This window comes from Rhincodon typus, chromosome 2, assembly GCF_021869965.1.
Source record: "Rhincodon typus isolate 14 chromosome 2, sRhiTyp1.1, whole genome shotgun sequence".
In the NCBI taxonomy this organism is placed as follows: Eukaryota; Metazoa; Chordata; class Chondrichthyes; order Orectolobiformes; family Rhincodontidae; genus Rhincodon; species Rhincodon typus.
In genome coordinates this window covers 52,602,173-52,624,733 of record NC_063333.1, presented here as the reverse complement: position 1 = coordinate 52,624,733, position 22,561 = coordinate 52,602,173, and positions in this window count along the sequence as shown.

Sequence of the window (22,561 nt, the reverse complement as noted above, 5' to 3'; positions counted from 1 at the left end):
AGGCCCGAAACGTCAGCCTCTCTGCTCCTATGATGCTGCTTGGCCTGCTGTGTTCATCCAGCCCTGCACCTTGTTGTCTCGGATTCTCCAGCATCTGCAGTTCCTACTATCTCATGGAAAAAATTAACGCGCCTTTGGAGACATTTAATTATAAAGAGCCAGCACAGATTTGTAAGATTATGCTTGACTAACTTAATTGAGGTTTTGATGCAGTAACAGAAACTTCATGAGAGGAATGTGGTGGATGTCTCATATGTAGTCCTTAAATATCTTTTGATAATATGCCACACAAAAGACTAGTTACTAAAATTAAGGCTTATAGGATACAAGGTTTAGCTTGGGTAAAATATTGGTTTAAGGACAGAAAACAGTAAATCATGATAAATTGTTGTTTTTTAGACTGGACAATGAAGGAAAATTGTATTCACTAATGGTGAATTTTTTTTTTGATATACGTAATGAATGCAGATTAACATTTCCTTCCAAATCTATCAAGGATATCAAACTTTGAGATGTGTTAAACAGTGACAGCAATTTAATTGTATCAGGACAGGAACATACTAGCAAAACAGACAGACAAGTGGTAGATAGAATTTATTAGAAAGAAGTAGGAGAGTGATGCATTTTTGGCAGAATGAATAGCAAAAGACAATATAGGTTCAATGGCACAGTTTTAAAGAGTGTGCAGAGTTAAAAGAACCACAATATTCATAGGCATTGATCTTTGAATATGGTCAGACATACTGAGAGTGTAGTGAGCAAAGCTTTGTAAATAATGGTAATGTGTACTAAATCAGGTATGTTGTACTGAAAACTTAAATTTCTAATTAAGCCACAACTAAAATATTGTATCCATTTCTTCCAGGTCATCACATTTCACGAAGGATGTGAAGGTTCTAAGGAGAAACAGAGACAATATGCCAGAATTATTCCAGGAATATAGAATTTTACCTACAAGTTTTGGATAGGTGGAGTTGTGTTTCTTGGAGCAAAGGCAATTCAGCGCAGACTTGATAGAGGTGTACAAGGTTATAACAGGTTTATAACAGGTTTAGTAAAGTAGATGAATAAAAGGTCTTTCCATTAGCTGACAGTAAGAGACTGGGAAATGTGGCTTTAAGGATTTGGACAAGAGATACAGGAACGATGTGAGGAAGAACTTTATTTATGCAGCATTGATAGTGACCTGGAACTGACTACCTACAAAATGAGTTGAAGTGGAGACAATGAATGATTTCAAAAGGAAACTAGATGGGTGCTTGATGAAATAAGCTTGTAAGTGACATAGATAGAGCAGGTGAATGGCACTGATTGGATTGGTGTATAGAGAGCAATCCTCCTCCTGTGTCATTATGACTCCAAGTTTCTGGGTAAGGAAGTTTCATTCAAATTCATTTGGTTTCTTTGTCACTATTATGGTGAAGGTTTCTAGTTCCACAAGGGAATACTGTGGAGGGGACAGGGTTTATGATGTGAATGTTGGTTTTATTGCAGGTAGATGTGAAATCCAGGAAAATGTGAGTGCATCAGGAATGCAGTTCCAGTCACTGACTTTAGAATTGCACACTTTAGGCTCTGTGTATGTAGAAGCCCATCTTCAAGAGAAGTGAGTTATCACTGACAGTGCTAACTTTGGGCCTTGCAGTTTAACAATGCTTTCACAGGTTTCTCAGGCTTCTTGAAATTTGCCAGTGAAACAGAGGTGAGACAACAGAAGTAACTGTGGGGGCAGAAGCCATGACAAGGAGATCAGTACTCGGTATAACTTCTGTGAAAGGGTTTGTTTACAATTACATATGCAGAGGTTGGTCTGCATTTTAGAACATTGATTGTAATGAAAGTCCAATCCCAGCTTTCAGCTTTTGGAATAGCTTTTGTTGGTTATATCCAAGAGTTTTCTTAAAATCTGATGAGGTCCTTCTCCCTCCACCACCCATTCAGACACTGAGATTGAGATCTCAGTCCTCATCCTTTGGTGAAAATATTCCTCCTCAATGTCCCTCTAATCTTTCTACCGATTACTTGAAATCTACATTCCATGGCTATTGAATACATGGAAGTACCTGTCCCCAGTGTTGCAAAGATGGGACTGGTTTCATTGCAGCTGAATGCTCCATGTAGTTGGACTGTCCTGTATCACCTGTCCTTCACGGAGACATTTGTGAAGAAAAACACTTTTGACCACAAGTCAATCCGGAAGTGGTCAGCACGTAGCATCCTCGAGACCTTGAGGGAAAAGGAGAGGGTGGATCCTGTCACATGGTTCCCTGAGCAAACTGTCAAAGTCAATTTGCAGAATGCCTAATCATCAAAAATTCCAACAAGCACCAAGACATTGCTTGACTGGTGGTGAGAAAGTGAGATCCTTCATGTACGCCCGGTTACCCTCGAAGCAGCTGCAGGGCCTGGGTAGAGACAGTCACACATCTCCTTCTGGATCGTGCCTTCACAGAGGAAGTCTGGAGACAGATGCAGTGGTTTTTGTCCAGGTTCATCCCGAGCAGCTCCGTGAGGTGGGACTCTGTGCTCTACGGTCTGTTCCCTGGGACGCATACTGAGACAAATATCGACTGCACCTGGAGGAATATCAACTCAATAAAAGATGCTTTTCGGTCTGCCCAAAAATCGTTGGTTTTCCAGAACAAGGAGTTGAAACCAACTGAATGTTGCAGACTGGCACATGCCAAGGTCCAAGACTACATACTGAGGAATGCACTAAAGCTTGGGGCAACTGCTGCCGAGGTGGAGTGGGGAAAAACTACAGTCTGAGGTCTTTCTGTCAAAGTTAAATGGGGGCCTGTTCAGTTGTCAGACCTTCCTGGTGCCTCAAATGCATGTAAGGATAGTCTTGTATGTGTAAGAGATGCCTTTGGTTTGTTTGGATACAGTCAAACTTCAATGTTTTTGTTTCCTTCATATGCTACTGTACAGAACTGAACTGTGTTTGTGACTATGTGTACATATAAAGATTTTTTTTATAAATAAGGTATATTTTGAAATAAAAGAAAGTAGTTTTTTTCCTATTCCTTCTACCAAATCTCACCTCAGCTTTCCCTAAGGAACACAGTGCTGAATGTTTAATCGATCCTCATAACTGAGGCTTCTCATCCCTGGAACCATGTTTGTAAACCTCTTGGGCACTGTCTCCAATGCATCATACCCTTCCTATAGTGTGCTGCCTAGAACTGTATACAATCATGACATTCATGCCTGAGATAGACTCATCTCAACTCTTTGCAAATAGCTCCTACATGCTCTGCTGCTGTTCCAGAAGACCCCACTTTATTCACAGCCCTCGGGTTTCAATGTTTTCTTTTTATCCACTCATGGAACGTCATCGCTGATTGGGTCAGCATTCATTGACCATCACTGGTTGCCCTTGATTAGGTGCTGGTGAGTTGCATTCTTGAACTGCCACAATCCACATGCTGAAGGTTGACCCAAAATGCCCTATGGGAAGGAATTCCAGGAATTTTGACCCAGTGACAGTGAAGAAATGGTGATATATTTCCAAGTCAGGATGGCAAGTGGCTTGGAGGGGAACTTGTAGATGGTGTTGTTCCCATATATCTGCTGCCTTTGTCCTTCCAGATTGCACTGATCATAGGTTGGGAAGGTGCTGGCTAAGGATCTTCTGTTCCAGTTTATAGTCTCCTACATAGACTCGCCATTGCTGACTCTTTCACAGTACATACAATGAGTGTTAGATTTACAACAGTGTTATAGAGTCATAGAGATAAATATCCTGGAAAAAAGACCCTTTGACCCACCATGTCAATGCCAATCAATAAATGCCAAACTACACTTGGTCCATAGTCTGCTACGCCCTGGCATTTTAAATGCTCATCCAGAAGCTTCTTAAATGTTGCAAGAGTACCTGGCTCCACCACCCTCTCAGGCAGCACATTCCATATTTCTACCACTGTCTAGGTGAAAAAAATTATTTTTCATATCTCCTCTAAACTGTTTTCTCCTCACCTTAAATATATGCCCTCTGGTCTTAGATATTTCTGCCATGGGTAAGAGATTGTCATTATCTACCCTGTCTAAGTCTCTCATAATTGTATGTATCTCAATCAGATCCCTCCTCTGCCTCATCTGCTCCAAAGAAAACAAACCTAGCCTATCCAGTCTCTCTTCATAACTGAGGCTTCTCCTTGCCGGTAACATCCTGATCAGTCTTCTCCACACCTTCTCCAGTGCAATCACGCCCTTCCGATAGTGTAGTGACCAGAATTGCACACAGTAATCCATCTGTGGCCTAACCAATGTTTTATAAAGTTGTAACAAGACTCTCTTGCTTCTACATTCCACGCCCCGCCAAAAGAAGGCAGGCATCCCATGTGTTTCTTCATCACCCTGTTTACATGTGCTGACACCTTTAGGGATTTATGGACTTGCACACCCAGGTGCCTTTGTTCCTCAGTACTCCCTAGGGACCTACTATTCATTTTGTATATCCTTCCTTTATTAGACCTTCCAATGTGCGCCACCTCACACTTACCAGGATTAAATTCTATCTATCATTGCTCGGGCTAATTTATCAGCTGATCAATATCAGACTGTAAACTGAAACCATCCTCCTCAGCATCAGCAACACCCGCAATTTTCATGTCATCTGCAAACTTACTAACTGCACCTTCTACATTCATATCAAAGTTGTTAATATCCATAACAAACAGCAAGTATCCCAGCACTGATCCTTGTGGTACACCACTGGTCACAGGCTTCCAATTACAAAAACAACCCTCCACTATCTTCATCTGCTTTCTATTTTTAAACCAAGTTTTGATCCAGTTTGCCACCTTGCTTTGGATCCCATGGGCTTTTATCTTTTCGACCAGCCTTGCATCTGGGACCTTGTCAAAGGCCTTACTGATGCCCATGTAGACTACAGCAACTGCTCTACCCTCATCAGTATGTTTAGTCACCTTTCAAAAAATTCAATTAAATGAGTCAGACAGGATTTCCCTTTAACAAATCCATGCTGATTATGTCCAAGCAATCCCTGATTTTCTATGTAATCCCTTTCCTTTAGAAGTTTTTCCAATAATTTCCTTACCAATGATGTCAGACTAACTGGTTTATAATTATCTGGCCTATCCCTGCTGCCCTTCTTGAACAAAGGGACTATATTAGCTATCTTCCAGTCATCTAGCACTTCACATATGGCCAGTGAAGTGTTAAACATATCCACCAGGGCCCCAGCAATCTCCTTCCTTGCCTCCCATAGCAGCTTGGATACATCTCATCAGGCCCTGGGGATTGTTAAAACATCTGATACCTCCTCCTTATTTATCTTAACATGTTCTAGAACCTTATCATCCCAACTGGTATCCCTGGTTACAATGTCATTCTCCTCTGTGAATACAGATGAGAAGTATTCATTTAAGACCTCACTCACATCAACTGACTCCACACACAGGTTGTCCATTTGGTGTCAAATGGGCTTCACTCTTTCCCTGGTAATCCTCTTACTGTTTGGAGACATATAAAACGCCTTCGGGTTTTCTTTGATTCCATCTGCCAAAGATATTTCGTGGCCCCTCTTTACCCCTAATTACCTTTTTAAGTGACCCTCTACACTTTCTATACTTTTGAAGGTCCTCCCCTGTTTTTACTGTGCTGTGCCTGACATATGCTTCCTTGTTTTCTTTGCAAAACTCTCAACATCCCTTGACATCCAATGTTTGTTGGACCTGCTGCCCTTGCCCTTAAGAAGAATATCCTGAATTCTCACTATACCTCTTTTAAAAGTTTCCCACTTTCCAAATGTAGCCTTACCTGCAAGTAGCAACTCCCAGTCTATGTTTGCCAGATTCTGTCTAATGATATTGAAATTGGCCTTCCCCCAAATTAGACACAACTTTTGCACCATCTTTATCTTTTACCATAATGACTTTGAAACTTAGAGCTATGGTCACCAACGCCAAAATGCTCACCCCTTCATACTTCAACCATTTGGCAGGCTTTATTCCTGAGGAGTTGGTCACTTTCTCTGGTAGGGCTATCCATGTACTGCACTTAAAGCTCTCATGAAAACTCTTTAAAAATTCCACCACCCTGATCTTTTCTTACTAAGGTGATCCTGGTTAATCCTAGCAAATTTGGGGTCCCCTATAACTATAATGCTGGTTTTCGTACTTCTTTCTGTGATTTGCCTAAATATCTGCTCTTCTACCTCCAGCTGACTGTTCAAAGGCCTGTAGTACAATACCAACAAGGCAATCGCCTGTTTTTTTATTCACAAGTTCTACCCAGATGGCCACATTTGAAGATCTTTCTAGGATGTCCTCCCACATTACTGCAGTGATGGTATCCTTTATCAATTATACAATGTCCCTACCTCTCTTGCATCCCCCCACTTTCACACCTGAACCTTCCACACCCTCAAATGTTGAACTGTTGTTCCTTCAACAATCTCTCACTGATTGCACCAATGTCATGTTTCCATGTTCCTTCACTGCCACTGGGTCAAAATCCTGGAATTCCTCCCGAACAGCATTATGTATCTACCTACAGCATATGGACTGCAGCGGTTCAAGAAGGCAGCTCACCATCACTTTCTTAAGGCCAGCTAGGAATGGGCAGTAGATTCTTTTCAGCCAGCGATGCTCACATCCCACAAGTGAATAAAAATAAATTTTCTTTCTCTCTTGCAGTGTCATGTTCAGGTAAAGATATATTAAGATGCTTCTCAAATCCAGCTTTTATTAAATGTGCATATTTTTCTTACCCTAGCAGATTCTGTAAATATTCTTCACCAGCACACCCAAGAATATTATGGTTCCTTCCTCAGCTTTTTTCAGCTTCTTCAGTTTTTAACTCACTGAATGAAATTTACAACTAAAGCTTTACTTTGACAATATTAATAATATTCTCAATGTATTACATGAGTTTAATCTAGTCGTGTTTGCAGTAATGATTTTATTCTAATTTTCACTGACATACCATAAATAAAGCAATTGTATCCCTTGAGATCTTTTCCAAAGCTCTGAAACTGCAATAAAATAATTAGTGAACTACTCAGCCACACCTAGGCAGAATGTTCTGAGAATCACATCCCAATATACACTTTTAAGAATCATAGCAATCTTGTCTAAATATTAAAAAATTAATTAAGACAGAAGTATTTCACCAACTTTAAAATTATTACTAAAATAATCAAGTATGGTTGATTTCCAATTTTCTTTGCTGGTTTTGCATCTGTATAATTGAATGACCTGGCAGGAAATTTTGATCAATTTTGAATGCAAGTGAACTATGGACAAACGAGATACACTCCAGTGAAAGCAAAATACTGCAGGTGCTGGAAATCTGAAACAAACACAGACAATCCTGGAGGAACTCAGCAACTCTGGCAGCATATGGGGAGAGAAAAACAGAGTTAACGTTTTGAGACAGGTATGACTGTTCTTCAGAAGTAAACTTATGCTCAAGTTTTTGGGCTAGCTTTTTGGAAGCTGAAGATTTGTGCTGCCTTGATCATTTTCTGGCCTCATCACCTGGTCAAATTGTGAGGTGATGCTGACTGAGCTTGAAGATTCTTCAAATTGCACTAATTTTCTTATGTGTACAGTCAACTCAAAAGTTTTTATATACAAAAAAACTCACTAATTAACTAATTGATTTTTTAAAACTCTTTATGGGTCCTGATCATCACTGGCAAGTCCAACATTTATAGCCCAACCCTAATGTCCCTTGGCATGATAATGGTGAGCTGAGTTATTGAACCACTGCATTCCTTGGGGTGTACATGCATGCATATGTTGGTAGGGATGGATTTCCAGAATGTTGACTGAGTAACAATGATTGAATGGTTATATACTTCTAAGCCAGGATAGTCTGTGGCTTGGAATGGTACTTGCAAGTGGATGTGTTCCGATGCATCTGCATCTGCTTAAGATCTTTGCTTTAGGTGACCCTAACCGTCTCTTTTTGATTTCAATATTGAAGTGAAGTTCCTCCACCTAGACCAGGTTGGTTAAACTCATTCATCCTACTCAGAGTTTGCACTGCACAGGCTGTCAAAGAGGGCTTGGTGAGTTCCTGCTATGTATCTTGAAAATGGCATACAGTGCTGTCACTTTGTGTCAGTGGTAGAGGAAGTGAATGTTTAAACTGATGAATGATGCGCTGATCAAATGGGCTGCTTTGCCTTGGAGGATGTTGAGTTTCTTAGTTGTTACCAGAGCTGTAATGAGCTCAGCAAGTGGAGAGTATTCTATCACATGCATGACTTGTGCCCTGTTGTTGATGGATAGACTTCTGAGACTCAGAAGGTGAGCTGCTCATTACAAAATTCTTAGCCTCTGATCTGTTCTTGCATTAGAGTCTGTTCTACTGATGAGTTCAGTTAAGCATCCAGTCAATGATAATCCCCCTGATGTTGATGGTGAAGAATTCAGTAATAGTAATACTTTTGAATGTCAAGGAACATATATCAACTAACTTATTAAATGTTTATGTTTGTTTCTTTTTGAAGTCATTTCAGTGATTTTAAATCAGCTTATCCACAGCTGGAGGAATGGACTGCTAATTAAAAATATTTATTTTGGTATAATGTAATCTTTCAACTGTATTAAGAACTCTGCAACAGGGTACCACTGCTATATACATCAAGAGAAAGTGAAAAAAAGGAAGTTGCTCCACCTATTTCACACCACCTTGGCCAGCTGTTCTATTGCCCTCATAAGAGTTTGTTTGCATAAGTTCAAAAGTATGGTCGGGTTTTGATCAGCTAAATCAATAGTTCTCAAAGGGACTGCTGGAAGCTGCTGTTTTGAAGTTGAAAGGAACAAGACTGCTCCAAGCTGCATCAGTACTGTCAACCACTGCCTACCACTATTCTTTCCTTCTAGAGGTATATTCAAGAATTAGCAAGGAACCATTCACGAAGAAATAGTACTTGATGGCAGACATATAGGTTTAATCTTTCACAATTCTCTTGATTTTAGAACAGTTCCCATGGATTGAAAATGAGCAAGCATAATTATGCTTCCAACATCAGGGGGAGAGAAAAAAACAGAGAAATTCCTAGGCCAGTGAGCCTGACTTTAAAGTAAGTAAGTGCTGGAAACTATCAATAAGGTGAATGCAAACAGACTACAAAGAAACTTTGGAAGGATAAAGATGGGTTGGGTGAGTGACCAAGAACTTGTTTGACCAAATACAATATGGTAAAGTGTAGTTATATACCTGTCTAATAAAAATTTAAAATCAGATTATTTCAATAGTGAGAGACTTGGTGAATATTTGCATTCAGGGGGTTTGGGTATCCTTGTACATGAATCACAGAAAGTTACCACACAAGGCCAGCAAGAATTTGGGAATTCAAGTAGAATGTTAGATTTTATGAGAAAAGGATAGGAGAATAAAAATGAAGAAGTCTTCCTATAGTGTGTGTTATTTTGGTCTCCTTATCTAAGAAAGCTTATACTTTTTGAGATGTACTACAACAAAGATTCATTACACTGGTTTGTAGAATGAGGGGTTGGCTGTTGTTGTTAAGATTTTAGAGTCCATCATTAAGACTGTGATTATGGAGTACGTGGAAATGCATAGTAAAAAAGGCTGAGTCAAAATGGGTTTTTCAAGGTGAAGTCATGCCTGACAAATCAGTTAGAATTCATTGAGGAGGTAACAAGCCAGTTAGACAAAGGAAAGCCAGTGGACATGATCTATTTGGATTTCCAGAAGGCCTTTGACAAGTTGCTGTACAGGAAGCTGTTAAATAAGATAAGAGTCCAAGGTGTTAGGGCATGATACTGGCATGGATAGAAGTCTGGCTGACTTGGCAGAAGGCAGAGATTGGGGATAAAGAGGTTTTTTTCAGGATAGCAGCCAAGGACTATGGAATTCTGCTGGGGTCAGTTTCTCAACCACAACTATTTACATTATACATTAACGATCTGGACGAAGGAACTAAGGACGTTGTTGTTCAGTTTGCAGATGACGCAAAGATAGGTGGAGGGACAGGTAGTGTTGATGAAGCAGGGAGGCTGCAGAAGGACTTGGATAGGCTCAGAGAGCGGGCAAAGAAGTGGCAATTGGAATACAATGTAAGAAAAAGTGAGTTTATGCACTTTAGTAGGCAGAAAATATGCGTAGACTATTTTCTAAATGGGAAAGGCTTCTGAAGGGAAATCTGAAGGATAAAGGGACTTAGGAGTCCTAGTTCAGGGTTCTCTTGAGGTTAACATGCTGGTTCAGTTGGCAGTTGGGGAGGCAAGTACACTGTTAGCATTCATTTCAAGAGGGTTAGAATATAAGAGCAGAAATGTGCTGCTTAGACAATAAATGGTTCTGGCCAGGCCACATTTGGAATATTGTGAACAGTTTTGCATCCCATATCTAAGGAAGGATGTGCTGGCCTTGAAGAGGTCCAGATGAGGTTTATAAGAATGATCCTGGGGATGAAGGGCTTATCGTATGAAGAACAGTTGGACTCGGGGTCTGTACTTGATGAAGGCGAGAGTGATGAGGGGAGATCTCATTGAAACTTACAGAAAATTGAGAGGTCTGCATAGAGTGAACATGGAGAAGATGCTTCCACAAGCGGGAGAGACTAGGATCTGAAGGCAAAACCTCAGTGAAGAAATGATCCTTCACAACTGAGATGAGAAGGAATTTCTTCAGCCAGAGTGTAGTTAATGTATGGAGCTCATTGCTGAAGAATGCTGGAGAGGCCAAGTCATCGAGTGTATTTAAGACATAGATAGATAGATTTTTGATTAGTAAGGGGTTCAAAGGTTATGGGGAAAAGGCAGGAGAATGGAGTTGAGAAATACATCAGCTGTGATCGAATGGCAGAGCAGATCTGATGGGCCAAATAGCCTAATTCTGCTCCGGTATCTTATTGTCTTTTGGTATTATGGAGGACAAATTAAGTCATTTAGATTTACATTGCTCAAGATTTAGAAGAATGAAAGATGATCTTGATGAATCATTTACATTTTTTAAGGTGCTTATTGGAGTAGATGCAGGAAGGTTGTTTGCCCTTGTTGGAGATATTATAACTGGGGGAGGTTAGCCATTCTAAACTGAGAAGAAGAAATGATTTCTCCATTTAAAGAGTTTTGGAGTTCTCTACAGCAGAGAGCAGTGACTGCTCAGATATTGAATAAGTTCAAGTCAGAGATCAATACATTTTTGGAAATTAAGGGAATCAGAGATATGGGGGAGTGTGGAAGTGGAAGATCAACTATGATGTTATTGAATGGTAGAGATGGTCAATTAACTAAATGGCTTATCCCTGCTCCTGTAATTTATATTTCTGAGTGCACTAGCTGCCACACAACCATTGCCATAATCCCTCTCTGGCCTAATATCTGACGTATTGGTTGAGAGGCTGATAGTTATTGCAATGGCTTGAATTATTATGGTGAGACCTTAGGACAAATTTAGTTTGGTTGTCAGGTCTTTCACTTCTGGCATGTTGTCATTATGCATTGCTGAAATCAGGTGTGGTTTTGAGCGCTACCAAATTTTTAGACTTAAACTTTTGCATCTTTTTAGCAAATAATGTTCTGAGTTTCTAATGTTCACAAAGGAGACAGGGTAGGACTATCCCTAATCGCTAATACTGTACCTTTATAGAGGCATCCACACTGCTGTTGGTATTTATATGAATACAATGCACAGCTATTAATGAATAATTTGTATTTGTTTATTCATATATTATTCATACATAACTTATAGTGCGATGTTTGTAGGTGATACATTTCTGCCACTCTTATTAGTCCACAATTGGTATTTGAGATGATCTTGTACTAACTTGCTAATGCCATCTACTCTACAGTTAAATTACTGATAAATGCATTTTGACCCTAGCATTCAGATTTAATTTGTGTTCTGGGGATGAGTTCCAAAGACTTTGCTTCCCAAAAATTCTAGTGCATTTGTGATTATTCTTTCAAAGCATGATAAAAATAGAATCAAGAATGATTTTAATTTTCTCAGCCATAATTTGAATTTTGCTCCACTTGTGACAAGAATCCTTTGCAGTTAGTACCATTTTACTTTCAAAGTAGAGCAGTTATTGCAACAAACTAGGTACTAATTACATCATTCAATTGATAGAAAACATGTACACTTCTTATTTTGGGGAAAATCTGCAATTATAAATCTAGCTCTTAAACTCACCAAAAGACAAAATCTTTCATAAACAGCCGAAACACCCCAAAAAAGTAATTGTGCTTTACTGATTGTGGGAAATAATATCCCTCCATGTGGAGCACATACACATTCCAATTATTCCTCACCAAAAAATATAGAAGCAGGCAAATTGTCAAGAAAATCGTGTTGGTACATTATTGTGTGTAAAGAGGATTTGGTGCACAAATGGTTATTGCGTCCGTGCAGAATTGTTATTGCCCAATTTGGAATCTACATGAAAGCGTCCATTCAGAATTTGAAGGAATATAATAGATCTGCTGTCATACAAACACCCGTTGCTTTAAAATGTTTGGTACAAACTGTTTGATTATACTTCAATTGTTTCCAGAAATCTAGGTGTACAACATAGAAACCACCTTTCTAAATGTCACCAAGTATTTTTAAGCACTGTCACATTTAATATTTCAAAACATATCTGGAATTTTGTGGAGATGAAGTATGGTGAAAGAAAGGTTTGTGGATTATCATTCCAATGCTTCTGTGCATGCTAATGCTGAAAGATTTATTGTGTCTTATTTGCAAATCTATGTCGTTATTTAGTTTGACTATTATGGTGACAGATCACAACAAATTTCAATTTCATTTCGGATGTAATAATTGGTTATAATACCAAGATTTTAACATAATAAGCATGCCAAATGTTCAGAAGGGCAAAAGGACTGTCACAATATTGTTGTCATCTGGGGAAAAGATGATATGAAAACGAGTCTATTCCCCACAGTACTCCCTCATATGGCAACTGTGGCTCGGTTGGTAGCATTCTGATCCCTCAGTCAGATGGCTATGGGTTCAAGTTCTATTCCCAGGACATGAGTAAAAAATTCAAAGCTGATGCTGCAGGGTAACGCAGAGGGTGAGCTGCACTGTTGTTAGGTGAGACACTAAACAGAAGCTCTCTCTGATAGATAAAGGAGATCTTTCGATACTGATTCAGAGAACAGCAGGGAGTTATTCCTGATGCCTAGACCGATATTTATTTTTCAATCAACATCATCAAAAAGAGAAAAATGGATTTTATATTCATTATTATATTGCTGCTTGTAAGACCTTGTGGTACACTACTGGGTTGTTGCATTTCTGACATTATAACAGTGACAACATTTCAAAAGTAAGGGAAAGAGAAGGTAAAGTCACCATAGTCCCAGTGAACCATAGGGCTACTCTGATTGTAGAGATTGATGGTTATAACTGAAGGTTACCACATCCCAGGTGAAGGGTCAGGTTTGGAAGGTCATACCTTCATGGTAACCTTAGCTGGTATGGGAATTGAACCTGTGCTATTGGCACTGCATTGGTTTTAAATCGATTTTGGACATCCTAAGGTCATAAAAGTCACAATATAATTGCAAATCCATTTTCCTCTTTGTTTAGAGTGAAAAAAATTGTATGAATTTGTAAAGCAGATAATAGCAGTTCAGTTTACATCAATAAAGATAAAAAACTAGAAGACTGTAGCCTGAACTGTGACTCAAATATTAACCTGTTTTACACTATTGCACAGCCAAATGCAAACCCTAAATCTGAAGATGGTGTTGGTTCTGACAGCAGGTAGTCATTAAGTTATGTAAATGTCAAAAATGTGTTGGGCTTTGCAATTGTTAGCTCTCAGCAGCGAGTAATCATTAAACCTTCCTTTAAAAAACACTGTTTTGGACGAAGAAATTTATAACCAAAGTGAATGATACACCTCTTTCCTGGAGGAAGAGAAATATTAAGGAGAAAGACCAATCAAGTAAGACTGCCTTGGAGGGAAATGTATAATTGTGCTTAGGGGTGGCATGGAGCAGGAATTGGTAACAAGTACTGTTTATTGAATGATATACATTTTATAGAGAGCAGGCAGAGATCCCTGTGTAAATGCAATGGTGTAAGCATTTCTTCAGCCAGAAGTGCTGAGTGGATGATCCATCTCCACTTCCTCCTGAGGTCCCCAGCATCACAGATGCCAGTCTACAGTCAACTTGATTCATTGTACACAATATCAAAAATGGCTGAATGCACTGGATACGGCCCTGACTACATTCTGGCAAATGTACTAAAAATCTGTACTCTAGCACTCCATAGCCTTTAGTCAAGCTGTTACAGTACATCGACAACACTGACATTTACCTGGCAATATGAAAAATGGGCAAGGAATTTCTTGTCCACAAAAAGCAGGACAAATCCGTCTGGGCCAATTACCACTCTATCAGTCCATTTTCAATCATCAACAAAGCGATGGTTAAGGTCATCAAAAGTGCTAGCAAGTGGCACTTGCCCAGTAATAACCTGTTCTGTTTGGTTCTGTACAGTTCTGGTCTGCAATCAGTAATTTTCTGATTTTTAAGTGGTTCGAATCACCCCCAGATCCCTGGTTCTAGACATTGGACTTATTTACGGAATGTGAAATGAAGAAGGCAGTAGACAGGTATTTCAGGGCAAAAGAATCTCTGCATTTATTTACAATACAAAAGGCAAGTATGATACAAGAAATATAGGTAAAAGTACTAAACAGTGAAATTAAGACTATCAATTACACAGAGGGCAGTAATACTATTAAATATACTGTTAGCTAGATTAAACACTATTAGAACCTAAAAACAACAGTTTTAATCACAGAATATTTATTAGGCTTCCTATCCTTGGGATCCCATGCACTGTCACAATCCGCCTTCCTCTCCTTGCCAGCTCAGTCAGAAACTTTGGGGTCTTGGGGGCTTCAGCTCACCACTGAGGAAAACTGGTTTTGAAGCACAGCTGGCTATCCCTGCTTGTTGTAGCCGGACTACGAACTGCATAGGCTTTTCAGTTTAGGTTGAGTCTGGTGATGCAGTAAGATGCATTGTGTATCTTTTGGATAAGTACTTGGTTTTCCTTACCTTCTGCTGGTTTTGCATGCCCGATTTCACCTCAGGATGTGTCTGAGGCCTTGTGGTGTTGGTTGGGTTGATGGTTTTCAGAGTTTCTTGGTTCTTGGATCTGCTGGTGTAGTTGGTTGCTGTTAGTTCCTTGGTTTGGAACAGGCTTGTGTTGGTAGGTCTTGGAATTGCTGTTGGTGTTCCCCTTCTGGAGATAGCTCGTGATATTGGCCACTGGAATTAACTGAAGGAATTTTTCTTCCAGAGATATCTCTTTGGAACCCTTTTGGGGATAGCTCCCTCAGGTGAGATCTGGGCCTGCAATTATACTGATTGTGGACTGGTTATCTTTGGGTGGCACGGTGGCACAGTGGCACAGTGGTTAGCACTGCTGCCTCACAGCACCAGGGACCTGGGTTTGATTCCACTCTCGGGCGACTGTCTGTGTGGAGTTTGCACATTCTCCCTGTGTCTGCGTGGGTTTCCTCCAGGTGCTCCAGTTTTCTCTCACAGTCCAAAGATGTGCAGTCTACGTAGATTGGCCATGCTAAATTCCCATAGTGATCAGGGATGTGTAGATTTGATGTGTTATAGGGGGATGGTCTGGATGGGATTCTCTGGTGGTCAGTGTGGACTTGTTGGGCCGAAAGGCCTGTTTCCACACTGTAGGGATTCTATTAAAAATAATCTGTGCCTTCCATTGTGTTTCTGGTGTTCCTTCCGAAGTCGGTTGGTTCCCTGATAGTTAAGAGTATGTGTGAATGGATTTTGATTGAAGTTGAAAGGCTGGTATCTCTGTAGGCCCCAAAATGTGAAGGGCCAGTGTTGCACGGAGTGGACAAAGTCAAAAATCACATTATAGTCCAACAGGTTTATTTGGAATCACACAAGATTTCTGAGCACAGCCCCTTTGTCAAGTGCAGTGAGAGAAAAGGGCACACACACACAGAGTTTAGAGGCAGAGAGATCAAAGGATCATGCAACTTGTGTGAGTAGAGTGAACAAACATAACATGGCTGACTGACTCCCTCTTGTTGAATCTTTCATCATTCATATATTTCTGCATTCAAGAAATTGCAGAAGCAGGGTATGGAAAGCTCTGTTAGAAAGGAGACACAAGTTTTGATTGATTAAGATGCAAATTCCAGAATTTTTTTCAAGTCACTGCCCCAAGATAATTAAAGGTTTCATCAGTGTCTGCCTAACTTTCCAAACTTCAAACAGGCAGAGCAATAGGAATATACAAACGGTAACATCTCAGGTCAGACACTAAATGTAGGTGTGAGGCCTTGTCCAGAATCTGTCTCAGAGTTTTAACCTGGCCCCATACTGTCTGTGCTGTGTAGCCTGAGGTGTAAAAGCTGTCTTGGGCTCAAATGTTAGGTTCACTCAATTGTTCTATTAGAGTGGAGGTGTAGCCCCAACCAGAAATCATTCCGACTCTGTTGGGTGCTTGCTGCAGCCTGAACCCAGGACTTTTGGATATTGGAAAAGTCCAGGGTCTTGCTCGATCCTACAGTTCCACATTTACCTCCTGACCTCAGCAAAGAAACGCATACAAACTTTCGAATTAAGAGCCATTCAGTCTCTCAAGTGGTTCTGCTATTCAAGAAGATTATGGCTGATCTGATTATGCCTCATTCTCATATACTCCTGATATTTTTTACCATCTTTCACAGCAACATGGAGAGGTGATGACCTAGTGGTACTCTCACTGAATTAGCAATGCAGAGAGTCCAGTAATATCCTTGGGGCACTGGTCCAAATACCACCTTGGCAAGTGGAATTTAAATTGAATTTTTAAAAAAAATTTCTGGAATTAAATGTTTAATGGTGACCATGAAACAATAGCTGATTGTCAGAAAAGACGATCTGGTTCACTTTTGTCCTTTAGGGAAGGAAACTGCTGTCTTTATTTGGTAGGTAGCTTCAGATCTAAACTCTGCAGTCCTGAACTAACCAGTTGCAAATGGTGGTGGAAAATTAAATAACTCAATGGAGGAGGAGGCTCCACAAACATCCCCATTGTTGATAATAGAGGGGCCCAGCACATCAGTAAGAAAGATACATTAGACGTATTTGCAACAATCTTCGCTCAGAAACGCCAAGTGGATGCTCCATCTCGGCCTCTTCCAGTAGTTCTCAGAATCACACATTCCTCTCTTCAGCCAGTTTGATTCACCCCACGTGGCATGTTGAAATACATGGAGGCATTGGATACTGCAAAGGCTATGGACCCTGACAACATCCTGGCAATAGTACTGAAGACATGTGCTCCAAAACTTGCCACATTGTTCCAATACAGTAACAAACCTGGCATCTCCCAAACCATGTGGAAAATTGCCCAGGAATGTCCTGCACACAAAAAGGAAGATAAATCCAACCCACCCAATTTCCACCCCATAAATCTACTCAATCATCAGTAAAGTGATGGAAAATGTCAAAAATGGTGCTATCAAGCAGCCCTTAGTCAGCAATAATCTGCTCACTGGTGCTCAGTTCTAGTTCCATCATGACCTCTCAGCTGATGATCTTATCACAGCCTTGGTTCAAATATTGACAAAAGAACTGAATTCCAGAGGTACACTCACTGAATCCCCCATTATCTACATCTTGAGGGTTACCATTGACCAGAAACTTAACTGGACTACATGTCTAACTGTGACCCCCAGTTCTAGATTTTCCTACACAAAGAAACATCTTTTGACATGCATTTTCTCCAGGTCTATGGCACCAAGATCCCTCTGTATCTCAGACTCTACAATCTCTCACCATTTAGATAAAATGCTTCTTTTTATTCTTCCTGCCAAAATGGACAATTTTACATTTTTCTGCAGTACAGTCCATTTCCCAGATTTGCATACTGACCGAATCTATCTCTATTCTTTTAAAGTTTCCTTATGTTCTTTTCATAGCTTACTTTCCATCATAGGATCAAAAGTGGGAATATTTGTGCTCAATATTTAGCACCATCACAACTTGAGTGAGATGCTGAAGCAATCTATGTTCATATTCAGTGATGGCAAGACCTGGCTAACACTCAGGCTTGGGCTGCTAAGTAGCAAGTCACAGTTATGACACACAAGAGCGAGACAATGACCATCGCCAACATACAAAACCTAACAATCACCCCTGGACAATCAATGGAATTACCATCACAGTAACTCACACTAACAACATCCCTGGGTTCACCATTGATCAGAAATTGAACTGGACAGGCCATTTAAATACAATGGCCACAAGAACAGGTCAGAGACTACAGCAATGCCTTCACAACCTTCTCCTGCTGTGACTGCATTTTGAAAGTTGAAAATTGTCATGACAATCTCACTCAGTGAGAGCTGATAGAGCAAGGGTGGAGGGAAAGCTGTGAGAACAGGTGTGGGAAGGACCTGTGAAAGAACATACTGGGTGAGATGAGAGGTTTAGGAGTGCCTTTAAGTGCAGATGTCTGTTATAGTGGTAACACAGCTGCTGTAATTTACCAGAGCTCCACCACAGCTATTACTGCCTTGGAGCTTATGACTGCAAAATTTCAACTCACAAACACACTTGAGGTCTCGCCCCACTCCCTACCCCCATTTTGGGAAGCCCTGGGCTGGGAATTCAGTGGTAAAAAATTCACCTCCTGTTTGTCCATTGCCTGTCTTTCATCTACCAGGCACAAGTCAGGAGTCTGATAGAATACTCTACACTTGGCTGGAATGGATGCAGTTCCAAAAACATTCAAAAAGTCAACACTATCCAGGATAAAGCAACCCTCTTGATTGGCAGTTCATCCACCTTTAATATTTTAAGAGCTCTGAGGAAGGGCCACTGGACCCGAAACGTTAACTCTGTTTTTTCCTTCACAGATGCTAGCAGACCTGCTGAGCTTTTCCAGCAACTTCCGTTTTTAATCTGCCCTGCATTCTGCCATTTTCGTTTACTGTTGGAGTCTGTCTTGTCACTAAAGTGTGATTGCCTCAGTGTGTTGCCTACTGATGGAGCCTGTTCACTCTATGTTTGCTACCTTACTTCTCCATGGTTCATCAGACATCCCCTGAGACTGTCTGTTGTGGCTTCTTTTGTATCCACTGCTTTCCTTTTGTCCCACTTCACTATATTTCTGCTTTGTTCTGTCATCCCACTTTAGTGCCTGAACATGGTTGCTGATGCTGCTGTCCTTTATTTTAAATTTTTGCAACAATGCTGGGTGTCATTTCCATTTCCCCATAGAGACCTCTTTATAAGAGGAAATAATGGAGGTTCTAGTAAACAGAAGTGCTTATGAAATTATGTACATTATATACAGGGCAAGGAGAGATCCCTGCATGACTACCATGATTGTATCCTCCGACACACTGAGTGGATCTTCTAGCATCCAGCAACAGTGAAGCCAATATTCAGGATAAGAAACCAATTATATTGAGGTATTCTCACAGACAGCAAACAAAGAAGTAAAATGCACTGATTATCCCTCATTTTGAATTAAATTTTACAGAGACCGAAATACTTCACTGTTGCTGGTTCAAAATCCTGGAATTCCCTCCCTAATAGCATTGTGGGTCAACCCACAGCAGGAGGACTGCTGTGGTTCAAGAAGGCAGCTCACCATCACCTTCTCAAGGGCAACTAGGGATGGGCATGAAATACTGGCCAGCCAGCGACGCCCACATCCCACAAATGAATAGAAACAAAAATAAGTAGGCCATACAAATTGGTATTTCATGAATTACTTTTAAACAAGAACCATAAAGATATGTAAATATTTTGCCAGAATGGCAAAATTTGACTTCCCACAAATATCAAAAGAGATTTTTAGAATAGAGAACTTTTAATATGAAGTTAATATAATGCTGTTAAAAACCTAATCACATACCATTTGAAAAGGTATAACTTTTTAAAGGGCATTACTTCATAGCAAATTTTTGCAAATTCAGATATCAATTTATTACCATCTGCAAGGACTTCAACAGTACATTCTATGGAAAAGCATGGAATCATTGACACCAAGTTCTGGATTTTTCCATTTAACTGCACATATCGTCTCCAGAAGTTTCCTGTCAAATTCATAGGAGATAGTTTTGACATAATAACTACCATAAAACCTGAATCTATGAAAACTCTAATTTATCTTTCCTTGTCAGTCCTTACACTGTAATTTCATTATTCTCAATTTAATTGATTAAGGAGGTACACAGTTATTTTCCTGGATTTCCTCACTGTGACACTATCACCTCAGACTACAAGCAAAATATCATGCAAAACATTTGCAAGTGCATTCACATCTAATTAACAGTAGAAGGTACTAGAGGGCTATCTGAAGACATAATGACTATTTTTGAGTGGTTTCTGTGAGACTGAGTACACCATAATGTTCCTGAATTGTAAAAAGGCTTTGGAAAGATTTTAAAGATACTCAACATGTGATTTTCTCAGCGCCAGACCATTTAAAGGACTGACCCTGTGAGTTCCTGGTTAATGTGACCCTGGACGGTTCTGATGTTGGGAGTGCTCAGAAACTGCCAGTGAACATCAAGGAGAGGTAATGAGATATCTTATTTAAGTTGGTAATTCCTTGCCACCAGAATTACTTAATACTTATCATCCTAAAGCTGGATGGTTAAGTCCTCTACTATGTGATGAAGATCTGCCTAAAGTTGCCTAAAGATACTGTACTCCCAGCTTTGAAATGGCAGGCAAATCCTGGAAGCTCTTCAGTGATACCCTCAAGGCCTCACTGGCAAAGTGTGGCATTCCCATAGACACCTGGGAATCACTGCCCCAAGACTGTCCAAAGTTGAGAAGGAGCATCCGGGAAGGCATCGAGGATCTCGAGACTTGCCATCGGGAAACAATGGAAGCCAGGCAAAAACAACAAAGGAGCACATTCCACACCAACGCCTCATCCACCCTTTCCCTTGACCACCAGCTGCCCCAAGTATAACAGAGCCCGCAGTGACTGTATTGGTCTCTATAGCCAACTATGGACTTAGCCTGAAAGTGAAAGAGAGTCATCCTCATCTGCGAGGGACCATTGATGATGATGATGATGATGATGAAAGTTGGAATCACTGAGCCAGGATTTTGCATTTATCTACAATGAGAGGAAATACTATTTAGTGCAGTTGCTGGTGAATATGGAGAGTTTCAGTCAAGGCTGCCCTACCAGGGCGCTATCAAGCAGTATTTGCATCCCATTCACTGCTGACATAAAAATACTCAGTTGTGGAGTGAACACTAATATGTACTTAACAGCAATGCCTGTGAGCACATAAAATCAGACACAAATGGAATGATTTTAAACATTGCCAATGCTGATATCTCAAATAATGTTATGTCTGTGAAATGGATGAATGTATACTCAAAGCAAAACTTACAGGTCAGATTTCAATGATATGGAACAATCTACTTATGAAAATACAGAAAATCTTCTCAGAAGCATTTTCCTTAAATTATTTACATTTAATCATTTGAATAATATAATCATAATTTTAAGTCATGACCCGTTAAATAAATTACGTCAAAGAAGACATGATCATTGTCAGAACCCAACAAAAGAGGTTTTTAAAAATCTTTCTGAAGGGATTAAGTTCCTTCATGTTAGTAATAATGCAATAATTGCTGTGAACTGTGCACTAATTGAATATAATGCCAGCAATATTAGGTTAACTGCTGAACCATCAACCACACTAATATGAGAATGAAAAATACAATTTCAGAATTCAGACTTCATTTTCTCTGCTTCATGCACTTTATTCACTTCCATGGACAAAGCATCATTTTCCTTGAGAGAAAACACATGAATCAGTGGAACACTCTTTCAGTTAGAAGTGTAATTAATTCACATTGGACGTTGGGAAGAATTATACAGGTAATTTTACCAACATCGAAGGGTACAAAACCAGGAAGTTAGAGTACAAGATATAAAACAGTATAATTCTATTTTTCTTTAAGAGCTCATTGGGACAGGATTGTTTTCAGTGTGCATAAAAATTAGAAAGAAACCTTGATATTGTGGAATTCTGCTTTGTCTGTTGTCAATGACTCATGCCATGATGTGGAAGACCATAATCATCAGAGGCTCATTGAAATTTTGAAAGCTTAAAACAGGAAAACCAATAGATGGAAAATAAAGTAGTCAAATGTACCACTGTTATTACTCCTAATATTTTCTTGGAAGTCAGTAAAAGACAAATCATGAGCACCCACTGTCAAAATCGATGCTAGGGCTAGTGGCAGCATGTTACCACCAAACATGCTGAAAAATGTGTACCTGAGTAAATGCAGCTGACATGAGAACATCTCACAGTCTATAAATGAACACCAATTGCATGCTTTGGCAGAATCATACTGCAGTGCTAATATGCAAGCTTACCTTGGATCCATGGAATCTTCTATTTGGCAGATATCAATGGTCCAGTAGTGGCAGGAAAACAAGTATGTTAGATCCCATTTCCATAAAAATTTGTGAGAATCAAAGCACGTTCAATGTGGTGGAACAAACTACGCATGACACAATCAGATCAGTTAGCAATCTGAAAGAATATGAAGTGTCTATATGT